Source organism: Rhincodon typus, chromosome 8 (assembly GCF_021869965.1).
Source record: "Rhincodon typus isolate 14 chromosome 8, sRhiTyp1.1, whole genome shotgun sequence".
Taxonomy (NCBI): domain Eukaryota; kingdom Metazoa; phylum Chordata; class Chondrichthyes; order Orectolobiformes; family Rhincodontidae; genus Rhincodon; species Rhincodon typus.
The window spans coordinates 92692488-92706226 of NC_063339.1; the positions used below are offsets into that span (position 1 = coordinate 92692488).

Here is a 13739-nt window from a genome sequence, read left to right on the forward strand (position 1 = left end):
AAGAGAGAGGCTGAAAGAATGAAGTGGAGAAGGGCAGGATGAGGGAGAAAAAGGACAGACAAACGGGTGGAGAGTGAAAATAGATGATTGGGGACACGCGGAGAGAGCGGGGAGAAAAGATGTAGAAAGTGCACGACCTTTCTACCTCCGTTTTTTGTAAAAATTTCTCATTGGGGTATGATCACCACGTAATTCTGCGCAGCAGTGTCTCTGTCCACTGTGGGCTTGTGGTGCAACGGTAGTGCATCTGATTCCTGATCAGAAAGTTGTGTGTTTAAATCACGTCAAGTTCATGGTCTCTCGGCTCAGTAAAGTGCTTCTTCTTTATATCGAAGCAGAGCTTGTTGTTTGGGGGTGTTGCTTGATAGTGTTTCTCCTTTTCAGTAGCTGTTCAATTGCGCATGGTACTTTCCTGTTCGTTTTATATTGGGAACACTGCTGCAGGGATGTTGTTTGCCCAAACACAGTGTTCATTGTGGGGTTTAAACACACAACCACCTCCCCCTGGGCAGCCACTTCATTCAGTCAGTCACAATGCCATGCTGCTAACATTATACAGATATTTTCTCACTTAATTTGTTTTACGTTTCAAACTATAAGGAGATTTCAGCTCCTCTTGTTAAAGCAGATGGCAGTGAGTTCAGGAAGAAATGTTTCAAATGAACAACAATTCCTTTTACAGTTGGAATTATCTTTACTGAACAGCAGGAGAGGAAACTGCATTCCCACAGCCCCTCTTCACATTAACGGTGAGGCTGAATTTTACAGACTGTATCGGTAAAATCCAACGGCAGGCAATGAGTTCAGTTCCAATGCTGGTTGGTGCTGTCCGCTTCCTGATTGTTGAGTGAGTTACAGGCAAAGTCTCCAGGAAATATATATCATGTGGATGTATTGCCAGGACAACAGAACAATGAGTCGAAAGTCAGGAACCTGAAAATCGCCTAATTTTGAAATTCAAGAAATAGGACGCACTGAAGATGCATCGGATCTTTACGGTCTCCCCGAACTCTCTGTGACGAACAGAATCCAAGCGAGAATGATCTTTTTGCTAAGATTACAGCAGAGAACTGACAGGACTCCACCTGAAGGTTTTCCAAGACACTGAAGATTTCTTCTTCCTGTGTGACATGTTTTATTTTGATCAAATATTCGCGGGTAGGGAGGGACAGGATTGTGAGTATTCCCAGTATTTTCTAAGTGTAAAGGCAAGACTCTGTAAAAACAACAAAAGTGAAAGCCTGTGACAGACTGAGAGGCACATTTAATTCACTGACACAAGGAATAAGGAACAAGGCAGAAGAAATGCTGATGAACCAACTTTCACTGTTAAGTTGTAGCTTCTTTAATGTTCTCGTTGTTAGGAAGGAGCTTTCTACACTGTAGCCTTGGTTTAAAATTCAGACAGAGAATGACTCCATGTTGCTGTTGTGTGAGTAGTCACAGTGGACAGGGCTTCTTAACAAAGATAAACCAGGCCGTTGAGTGTTTGTGAGGTGGTGCTGTCAGTCAGTCTTACTTAGAATGACTTTCATTTCAGTTTGGAAGAATCCAAAATGTTATCGGTGGAAAACAAATGCAGTGGGAGCGGAGTGAAAGGGTCGTGATTAGCTACAAGGCGTGACAGCGTGAAACTAAGACTACAATTTTATCCAAGTCTACCCCCCAAACAATGTTGGACCTATTGATAAAATAAGACCATGGACAAATTGATGGAGGAGCAATAGGAATAAATTAGGAGCAGAAATATTCGACCCAACGAGTCTGCTGCATCTTTCAATGATAATCTTCAACTCCATTCTGCTGCCTGACCTGGATAACTCTTGATCATCTTACTGATTAGACGTCTGTCTCGCTCAGTTTGACAATACCCAACAATCCAGCCTCAACAGCCGTCTGCGGGAAAGAATTCCACAAGTTCACTACCCCCTGAGCAAGAAATTCCTCCTCATATCCGAATTAAATGGGCTAAACCTTATTCGGATATGATGTCCTATAGTCCTTCTCTCTCGTGATCAGGGAAACCATTCGTCCATATCTACGCTGTCAAGGCCCATAAGAATATTGAATGTTAATAAATGCTGTTATATGGTTATAAACTCCAGTCAGCCTCCTGTGTTCCAAGGAGAACAGTCCCAGCCTAACCAAACATTCTGCAAAGTTTCATCTTATCCAGTCCTGGCAACATTCTTGTAAATCTCCGCTGCAACCTGCAGAGTTCTTGAATATTTTTAAGGCAGATAGAGAGATATTGTGCTGAGCAAAGGTTATCAAGTTTTTCAGGGATTGACCGGAATAGGGATTTAGGATTAGAATCCGATTGACCCTTCATATATAGAATGTTAGGGCACTGAAGTTCTCTGATTCCAGGACTGGGAACTGGGGTGAAGTGATCTTCTGCAGCAGTGGTTACTTCCTTGTGTGAGGAAACTGCTGATGCAGCCGATATAAAACTCGATTTACAATTGAGAAATATATACAAGACCGGAGCCCAGAAGAATTACTTCATTTCCACCCGAATATTAATTACATTTGCCAAGTGAATATAAGAAAGTAATTTTTTTATTTTGGAACATAACAAATATAATGCAGCCACTCAGCCCATTGAACCTGCCTCGCCGATCAATGAAATTATGTATGAACTCCTGCTTCACTGCCATTTTTCTGCACGACCCCATGATTTCTTAATATGTTTAATCTATCGAAATCTATCAACCTCAGTTTTGTATACTCTGAATGCTGGACATTGACATCCTCCATGGCCCTGAATTCGATAGATTTTGTCCACTCATTTCAGTATGCTATTTGAGTATTTCTCTTGTGTTTCTGGTGCTGCTCCTGGCATGCCCTCCAGCAGTGTGCTTATTGGACGTTTCCTGGTGCCTCGTTGTTAAGCGCCATGGTCGTATAATAGCCAATACTCTGCATATAGCCACAACAGCTTCGACTCGAAACCGAATCACAGCAGTGTTCGTTTTCCCTTTTATTTTCCCTTAATGTATGCAATAGTGACACAGTAGAGGATCAATTAATATTGCAAGAAGGCATACAGAGGCGTGTGAAATGCCCAGGTTGTGGTGACATTTGTGCAATGGTTAGAGATTACCTTGATTCAGGAGATAAGCATGTGGAATCTGTTTATGTGGAGATGAGGAACAGCGAGGGAAAGAAGTCCCCAGTGGGTGTAGTCTACAAGCCGACTAACAGTAACCACAACATGAAAACAAACGTATAAAAAACAGAGTGTGTGTGACAGATAAAGGGAAGACAATAATCACAGGTGACCTTAATTTCCCCCTCTCCCACTCCCAGCTCCATTGCAAATAAAGTTTACCGAACCATAAACAATATATCAAATATGTCCCATAGAACAACACTGGACATATCCTGGCCTTCGATTAATTTGCACGTACTTAGTTTCTTTCATTGTCAACTTTAGGAAAGGAGGCCATCTTTTGCCAGAAAAATAAATATGTCATTCACCTTTGTTTGCTTCATGCTCAAGAACTCTCAGGTTCCTTTGTACCTTTTTTTTTTGGAAATTTCTCTCGATTTTAATAGTAGTCTACCTTTTGACTCTTCCTACCAAAGGACAAGAACTCATACTGCCGACATGAAACTGCATGAGCCAAGTTTTTGTCCACTCACTCAACCTATCTATATCCCTTTGCAGATTCACATGTCCTCATCACAACATACCCTCCGCCTATTTCGTATCTTCTGCAAAACTGAACACATTACACTCTGGCACTTCCTCCAAGTCATTAATACAGAGATAAATAATTGTAGCCCTATGACTGACCATTCTGACACTCCACAAATCATATCTTTCCAACTTGAAAAATACCCATTAATCCCGATTTTGTATTTTATGTTAATTAAACAATGGGCAGCCCATGCTCATTTATACCTAACAGCGTAAACCCCTACCTTGTGCAATGACCTGAGATATGGCTCCTTATTGAGTGCCTGCGAAAAATTCAAATGCACTTCATCTGCCATTTGCCTTTATCAACTGTGCTTGTAATATTACCAAAGAAGTCTGGCACAATTAACAAGTGTGATTTGCCTTTCAACAAACGATGTTGACTGTGTTTGACTGGAATTAACTTTTTTATAAACGACCTTTATTTCTTCTTTTACAATTGTCTCGCATTTGTCAAATGACAGATAAGACATTGGGACAGATGGAAGCATTTTGGCCCATCAAGTCAATTACATCTTTAAATGAGATCATGGCTAATCCTCAACTCCACTTTTCTGCCTTATCACAGTCGCCTTTAAATCCCGAAATGACTAAATCTCTGTCTATCTCAGCCTTGAATACACCCAGCCTTATCAGAACTCTGTTGGAAGAATTCCTCAGATTTGTTCCTCTCTGAATGGGAGAACATCCCCCTCATCCGGGTGTAAATCAGAGCACAGCAAACCCCCAAAGTTAGTTATGAACTCACTGGCACATCCAGCGCCAATTGTGAGTATCTGAAACCATTTCGTTTTTGACCTGTGGTTCAACAAACTGCCCTGATTTGCACATTAGATTGGCCAATGAAGAATCTGCTTCAAAAGTACTCCATTGGTTAAAGGCGCTTTCAAAATACAAATACATCTTTCTTTCTCAATCCATTGATCTATTAATCTCTTTGCTCATAGAAATGAATTCTTCCCATTCACTCTATTTCTCGATAATGTAGTTCAATTCAATCTCCGTTCTCATCAAATACAGGATGACAAGAAATATAAGGGCTGTGGCACGGACAAGACAAGCCGAATGTTCGCATTCATTTTGAAACCATTCCATGAGAAATGTTAAACTGCAGCACATCCCCTGTAGTTGTGGCCAAGTGGTTAAGGCAATGGATTAGAAATCCATTGGGGTTTCTCCGCACAGGTTCAAGTCCTGCTGACTACATTCCCTGAGCACATATGCTTTTTTTCAAATAACCTTCTGACCAATGAGTTCTCGCTCAAACTCGAGAAAATCCGTCTCACCACCCCACCGGAGAGTCTGGTCATTTATTGACATTCAGGAAACACGAGTTCTGAACAAGAAACTTACCAGACTCAAAACTTTGGCTGTTTCTCTTTCCACAGGTCCCACAAAACGTGTTGAGTTTCTGCAGTGTTCTCTGTGTTTAATCTGCATAAATGGTTTGCATTAAGTATCTTGAATTGCAGTCCTCTGGCAACTGACCCTGGTCAGTGGCTACAGTTTCTTCCGACCATCACCCCGCCTATTCCCGCCACTCCCTCCCCCACTGTTGTGAACAGACCCAGGAAATCTCTGGTTAAACTTTTTTGCTCCAAAGAGAACATTTCCGATCTCGGGAATCACTCCACTAAACGGGATTTCCTCATCCCTGGACATGTTGCAAGGCGGAGGATTGGGAAGAGATTTTGGGAAAATATTGACAGTTGGAAGTGGGGGCTGGGGCGATGTTAAGGAAGCAAAACAGAAAACCCAGTCTCCAGCTTTTTGAATCTTTAGAAACTCTTGGAAACCGGAATCACAGGGGAATGAAGAGTGAATTTTCCGACTGAGCACAAACAGTGAAGACACCTGCCCCTTCTTTTAAAGGCTGGGACATTGACTCTGATGTTCTCGGGACATGAACTGACTTGTGACATTGAAAGGATTCTCGTTCCTGCACATCAGGAATTCAAATCTCATCTCGGCCACGGGACAATGAGCCATACAAAAACTGCTGTAGAAACTCAGCAGGTTTGGCAGTACCTGTGGGATAAAACAGAGTTCTGAAACATTGACACTGATTCTCTGCCAGATCTGCTGAGCTTTTCCTGAAATTGATGTTTTTGTTTTTAAATGAATGTTTATCCCATCTGTTGGGATGAAACAGCCGGATCTACCATGTACTGAATTTAACCCTTTAGAAATCTGAGAAGTGATTGGATTCAAACAAATCAAGTCATGATTCACTCTTCCTCAGCTCCACACAGAGAGAGAGAGAGAGAGACGTCGAAAGCAGAGCCACTACTGCGACGTGCGTTGTCGTGGCCGAGTGGTTCAGGCGATGGACTGCAAATCAATTGGCGTATCCCTGCGCTGTTTGAATACCGCCGACTACGGTTGAGGGCTGAAAGGCGTTTGCTCGTTGTATTCTTGTTTGCGAAAGGTATTACAGGAGAGGCGGCCGACGAATATTTCACCCAAATCGGTTAAGAGGGACATATGCCAATCACTGCCTGTTAGAGAGCAAGAAGCATAAAACCTCACACGATTTAAGGTACTGCAGTGATTGGGTCGGTGAGTATTCGAATTTGAAAGTTGCACTTGAGCAGCCTGTGAGACTATTTCAGCTCACTTTATATCCCAGCTCACGGAAACAGTTCTCATTGTCCGGAGAAGTTGCTTGTGTTCCACCTGAAGCTGCCTTTTATCGCAGAAGCTTATGCCTGTGGACGGAGAGCGGACGTGAAGGACATAGAGCAGGTATAATCCTGAGGTCTCTGTCACTCTCGGGGATGTGCCCCTGTGTCTCCCTGTGTGGGTGAAAATGAGGATGAGTTCCTCAAGGAGGTATTAACACCGTTTTACCATCTCAAACTTCGGCCCCATTTGTTGTGTTATTTGACATCACAGTGATAAATGCATTGACATTTGCCTTCGTAAAGTCAAAGCACACAAGGCTATGGGCCAAATGCTGGAAACTGGGACTAGAATGGATGGAGGTTTGATGAGCTGCACTGAAACGATGGGCCAAATGGTCTTCTTCCACGCTATAAAAACTCAGAGACGGGTAAACCGATCTGCAGCGAATATGATCAGAAATGAAAACGCAAAAGCAGTGTCATTAAGAAAAGACAGGAGCCAACCTTGTTGTCTCGGATTCTCCAGCATCTGCAGTTCCTACTATCTCTGAGCCAATCTGCTGTATTTCTTGGTGGTCTCGTGGTTAGGATTTAGCGCTTTCACCGCCGCTGCCTGGGTTTAATTCCCAGTCAGAGAATAGAAGTTCTGTTGTGCTAATGTATCGTGATGACAGCACTTCTGACTGATCAGGAACTAGCAGCTAATCTGATTTGTCCCAAACGTTGTGCAGGTTAACATAAAACAAAGAACTGAGGCAATCTGACACAAGACAGAATTTGGTAGAGAAACTCAGCAGGCCTAGCAGCATCTGCAGAGAGAAACAGAGCTGACGTTTCAGATCCACTGACCGTTCATCCCTACTGGGTTAATTATGCATTTCTATATTATAAGGTCGGGAGAAATTATTCGTTTTGTCTGTCGAATCAACGTATTTATCAAAATCACTCTCTCATTGGCTTCCTCACGCCAACTTTACAACTTTAAAGGGACTTCATCAGCTGTAATGCTGCTTCCGTTGCCATGAGGTGCTGAAAGGCTCTGCTTAAATGGTTGCCTTTTTCTTTTCCTTTCTGCCAGTTAGCAGCCATGTCGAATGGAGAATTGGTCCTTTCAGTGTCTACCACAATATGTGTCTCTATTTGTCTCTCTTTGACTCTGCGTATCCCCCTCACCCCCTTCCACATTCTCTGACACTCCATTGTCTACATCCCTCATTTCCCATTTCTGCTCTTTGAAAAGTCTGAAATTCGGAGACACTTTGAGAGTGGAGTGTCTAGTACTGGGCTCACATTCCTTGGATAATGTGTCTGTCTGTTATGACTGAGGTAAGGAGTCATTTCTTGTCTCAAAAGATTATGAATCTTCAGAATTCAAAATAGAATTCCTAATCCACCAGAAAAAAAATGGCCGCCACAATTATAATATTATCGCGATGTCTTTACTGTTGGTGTAAAAATGAATGAGGGTGATCTTTTCAAAGATCAGACATGGGAAATGAGGGATGTGGACAATGGAGTGTCGGAGAGTGTGAAAGGGGGTGAGTTGGATACACAGAGTCAAAGAGAGACAAATAGAGACACATATTGCAGCAGGCACTGAAAGGACCAATTCTCCATTCGAAATGGCTGATAACTGACAGAAAGGAAAAGGAAAATGTCTGTGCCATTACCACAACATTCCCCGGTAAGGCTACAGTTTATCCAGCCTCACCTCGTTATTCCGACCAAACTGCGAATGAAGGGATGAGAATACAAGAAAAGGAGAAGCAGAAGTGCTTGTGGAACTGCAGAAAGGAAGTTCATGGTGAATCGAGCAGACAAAGAGGAGACACTGAAGCAGCCTCCTGACGACAAATGTATTTTCTTTGCCAGTAAAACTCACGGCTTCACAAATCAGGGACCTTGAAGTGAAGCAGTGACGGTGATTATCTTTGTTAGTTGTTCACGCTGTGAATATTACCGTTCTTGCTCATGTCCGTGCTAACACCCCAACTCTACTGCATATAAGCATCACACATAAACCGGTGATAAGTTCTGAAAACTGAAAGGCTTCCAGCTGCGCAATGAGGCTGATTCCCTGCATTAGGAGTTTTTGCAGAGCCTAATGTTAACAGGTTCTGTTTTGCAATTGGTCAGTGCATACGGATATTGAGAGAAAGACTGGTGTTTTGAGACTACCCAGGAATGCAGCCTCTTGTGTTTTCCTACTCATCGACGTTTCTGGTGACACAGGAGATTGTCAATCGGGATTGTACCTTCAGGAGATAGCTTCGAAACTTTGTCAGCTTCACAGTTATCCAGTCAGACCCCGGACATACAGGTTTTAATACAGTTATTCTCAACATGTACCTTCATTTAATTCATAGAAATGTATGAAGAGATTGGAATCAAATAAACCCATGAATGATTTTCACTTGCCCTGCTCCACACGGAGTGAGACAGGGACAAGCAGTAGGATTTGACCCCACACTCTTCAATCCTCCGCTGCCAGCAGAAAACGGCCACTGCAGATTTCAGTGAAAAGGAAGGACTGTAAGAAAAGGGGTAATCTGCCATGGGTGTCTAAAGAAATAAGGGAGGCTATCAAATTGAAAGAGAAGGCATACAAAGTGGACAAAAACAGCATGAATCAAGAAGATTGGGAAAGCTTTAAAGGTCAACAGAAAGCCACAAAAAGAGCTATAAGGAAAAGTAAGATAGAACATGAGAAAAAACTAGCACAGAATATAAAGACAGATAGCAAAAGTTTCTACAAATATATAAAATGAAAAATAGTGGCTAAAGTAAACGTTGGCCGTATAGAGGATGAGAAGGGGAATTTAGTTATGGGATATGATGAAATGGCCGAGACATTGAACAGGTATTTTGTACTGGTCTTCACAGTGGTGGACACAAATAACATGCCAGTAATTGACAAAGAGACGAAGGTAGGTGAGGACCTGGAAACAATCATTATTATGGAAGAGGTAGTGTTGGGCAAGCTAATGGAGCTAAAGATTGATAAGTCTCCTGGCCCTGATGGAATGCATCCCAGGGTACTAAAAGAGATGGCGGGAGAAATAGCAGGTGCACTGGCGGTAATTTTCCAAAATTCGCTGGACTCTGGGGCAGTCCCAGCAGATTGGAAAACAGCAAATGTGACGCCACTGTTTAAAAAGGGAAGTAGACAAAAGATGGGGAATTATAGACTGGTTAGCTTGACCTCTGTAGTGGGGAAGATGCTTGAGTCTATTATCAAGGAAGAAATAGCAAGGCATCTTGATAGAAATTGTCCCATTGGGCAGATGCAGCATGGGTTCATGAAGGGCTGGTCATGCTTGACAAATCTTTTGGAATTCTATGAAGACATTACGAGCAAGGTGGACAATGGGGACCCAGTGGATGTGGTGTACCTAGATTTCCAAAAGGCCTTCGACAAGGTGCCACACAAGAGGCTACTACATGAGATAAGGATGCATGGCGTTAAGGGTAAAGTATTAGCATGGACAGAGGATTGGTTGACTAACAGGAAGCAAAGAGTGGGGATAAATGAGTGCTATTCTAGCTGGCAGTCAGTGACTAGTGGTGTGCCTCAGGGATTGGTGTTGGGACCGCAATTATTTACAATTTATATAGATGATTTGGAGTTGGGGACCACGTGTAGGGTGTCAAAGTTTGCAGATGACACTAAGATGAGTGGCAGAGCAAAGTGTGCAGAGGACTGTGAAATTTTGCAGAGGAACATAGATACATTGAGTGAGTGGGCAAAGGTCTGGCAGATGGAATACAATGTAAATAAATGTGAAGTCATACATTTTGGTAGGAGTAATAGTAAAAAGGATTATTACTTTAATGGTAAAAAGTTGCAGCATGCTGCTGTGCAGAGGGATCTGGGTGTCCTTGTGCATGAATCACAGAAGGTAGGTCTGCAGGTACAACAAGTAATTAGAAAGGCAAATGGAATTTTGTCCTTCATTGCTAAAGGGATTGAGATTAAAAGCAGAGAGGTTATGTTGCAGTTGTACAAGGTGCTGGTGAGGCCACACCTGGAGTACTGTGTGCAGTTTTGGTCTCCTTACTTGAGAAAGGATGTACTGGCACTGGAGGGGATGCAAAAGAAGTTCACTAGGTTGATTCCGGAGTCGAGAGGGTTGGCTTATGAGGAGAGACTGAGTAGATTGGGATTATATTCATTGGAATTCAGAAGATTGAGGGGGGATCTTATAGAAATATACAAAATTATGAAGGGAATAGATAAGATAGAAGTAGAGAGGATGTTTCTACTGGCAGGTGAAGCGAGGACAAGAGGGCATAGCCTCAAGATTAGAGGGAGCAGATTTAGGACTGAATTGAGAAGGAACTTCTTCACCCAGAGGTTTGTTAATCTATGGAATTCCTTGCCCAGTGAAGTAGTTGACGCTACTTCATTAAACGTTTTTAAAGATAAAGTAGATTTTTTTTGAACAATAAAGGAATTAAGGGATACGGTGAGAATGCGGGTAAGTGGATTTGAGTCCACGAAAAGATCACCCATGATCTTATTGAATGGCGGAGCAGGCTCAAAGGGCCGGACGGCCTCCTCCTGCTCCTAGTTCTTATGTTCTTATGTTCAATCAGCCGCTTCGTGTCCATCCTTGGGAGGCAAGATCCTCCAACCGGGGACAAACATCTCAATGCACGGAGCACAGGCTCAGGAAAACACAGGGAGATTCCATCCCGCTCAGTAAACTTCAGAGCAACATTGACACAATCTCCAAGTGAGTGGAACTTACTCTGAGCCTCACTTGGGAAACGTCATTTGATACAACGAGTGAAAACCTGTTCCTTCTGAACAGTTGGTCCCGTGTGGAAAAGGGCGAAAATCATTTTACATTTCACAACGGCTGCAGCAAATTCTCCCTGATCTTCGAATCTTTTTAACCGAACTGTGAAAATCCAGTCCCCAGATGCGAAACTGCAGAATTTGCTGATGGACCGAACAAACAAAGTGCTGAATGTATTGAGTGAGACTGGGCAGACAGACACGCATTTCACACAGTCCGTAACAGAAATAACTGGGTTTATTGAAGCAGATTCACCGTCTCTCAGACTGACTGACAGTCGCATGGGCAACTCAAGGATGAGGGCACAGACATTAAAATATGAATTTTGAATGTTAAATCCCGGAACAAGTGCTGAAAATGGATTATAATGGTCTGAAGGAGTAACAGCTGAAAAGTGGAAGATGTAACTGATGTTATTTGTGATTGAGAGGAATGAACTGGAAACTTGTGCTTTTCCAGGTGGATCATCTTTGGCACATTGAAATTAGGTTGCAGGGGATTTGGCTCAGTGTGAAATGGGAAAATAAGTGGCATTTCATCGAGCCCAGCTAGCTCAGTTGGTAGAGCATGAGACTCTTAATTTCAGGGTCATGGGCTTGAGCCCCACGCTGGGCGTCATTCCCTCTTGCAACTTTACTTTCTGAGGTGAAGCCGAGCTATTCAGTCCTCCAGCAGCTTTAGCTGAGCCTAAAACATGGTTTCTCTTCTGCTGCTTTGATTAAGATACTGGTTTCCTGTTTTAGAGTGCAAATTGTTTCCACTTCACTGGAAGTCCCAGAGATCAGTTTGTAGGTGCAGCCGCTTGTATAATAAATGACAAGACTTTTAAAGGGGCAAACCCAACTCCAATCCTGCACCAACAAGACTGTTCAGAGTCACAGAATGAGAATGGTCACTTCCTGGGCAGCTCCATGTCAAATGGAGCTGAACCAGAATTACCTAATTCTGAGGATACCATGGAAAACATCAATGAAGTCTCCCTGAACGATACCCAATTCACAGGGAAAATTATCTTCTTTTGTGATCGTGTGGGTTTATTCAATAAAATCTTCATTCTCGGTAACAGAGGGGAAAAAACTGTGAGTTTTCAGTGTGTGACAGAAGTGATGTGGGTGAACCTGGAAATATGGTACAGTGTTCTTTATCGAAGCACAATATACTTTCGCACTGGCACATTATTTTTGTTGCTCAACCGAATCTCGCAAGATGCGTTCGGCTTTGCATTGATATTGGCGTTGATAGAAGGCTATCAGCATCTGGCACAAAACTGATATTGTCGCCGGGCATAGCTAAGCAGCAAAAAAAAACAGACAAGAAGAATGGGGTTCCTCAAGAATTTTCCGGTGCCTTTGCATCAGTTGTGTGCAGTAGCATGATTGGAAAATGTCATACGTGAGCTGCAAATCTATGCTGTGGTGACATAGTTGAGCGGTCGAACTGTTGGGGTCAGGTTCTAGCCTCTGAGAAGGTGTGGATTCAAATCCCACTGTGGGCTCCTGTTAGACCAAAGTTGCGTTTAACTTCTCTTTGTTTTGCGCAAAGTAATCTTTGACGTGGGACAGCCTCCATCGGGTCAGAGTCCACGGCGTGGTTCCATGGTGCAGTCGTTATCACATGCGGAATGCCCCCAGAATGATAGTGGGAACAAGCAGGCTGCGCGGCTGCGCTGCTACGCCATGTCCCAGGCAAGTTGCGTTGCTCACTGTATTCGCTGAAAATGAATGCAGATCGTTATTTTGCTGCTGTGTGAAACAAAACCCTGCATTGAGTCTACTTGCGGTTATTTGCCTTTGCTGGCGAAAAGGAGGGTATTGCGATGTGAAATTTCTCTCATTTCCTCATTTCTGTTCCGGAGAAGGGAGCTGATGAGCCACCTTCTTGATCCGCTGCAATCGTTGAGGTGCAGGCAGACCCGCATTGTTGATCAGAAGGGAAACCTCATCTAATCGATGTGATTGCTCGCGTTCACTTTTCGTGGGTCATTCTTACTCATTCTTTTTATTTCCTGACTTGAGCAGTTTCCGGTAAGTGGCGATGGATTAAACCTCCAGTGTATTTGGAGGAGCAATTGGAAGTGCCCCGGGGTATTGGGGTATTGGCATCTGGTGGGAAATTCATTTGGTAGCTGGGTATAGCCGAGCAGCTAAGAAAATGGACGAGGAGGATAGGCTTCCTTGAAGCCCTTACCGGTGCCTTCGCTTTTGTTGTGTTCCGGCAGCAACATCGCAAAAATCATTTTTGAGACAATCGCTGGTATAACATGGTGTCCTGTGACCTCTGGTATTTGCTCTTACCCAGAAGTGGAAATCTTCGCCGGAATACTGACCGGCTAAACAGAAAAACAGGGAAAGTGAAAGGAATTATGATAATGTTGTTCGTGCCTGGACTGCCTGTGTAACAATTTTGCAATGGGATCTGCCGTTCTTGGATTCTAAATCTGCTTACCATTCGAGACGAAGGATTTTTTTTTTGGAGCCACTTATTTTGCATCACAGGCTTAATAACTGTAAATATGTTGGACGGTATTATCTCGTGCGCGGCTCACTCGGCTTTGTGCATTTTCCCTGCAGTCCGTTGCTGATCATTTTACACTTACATCGGAAAGTT

The 13739-nt window shown here is 43.1% G+C and overlaps 2 non-coding genes across 2 annotated transcripts; both read left to right on the forward strand.

Annotated features, from left to right (window-relative positions):
- The first annotated feature begins 4830 nt into the window (after nt 1-4830).
- trnas-aga lies at nt 4831-4912 on the forward strand. The gene has a single exon. It is a non-coding gene; the product is annotated as a tRNA-Ser (tRNA).
- Nucleotides 4913-11674: 6762 nt separating this feature from the next.
- On the forward strand, nt 11675-11747 carry trnak-cuu. The gene has a single exon. It is a non-coding gene; the product is annotated as a tRNA-Lys (tRNA).
- The last annotated feature ends 1992 nt before the right edge of the window (nt 11748-13739 follow it).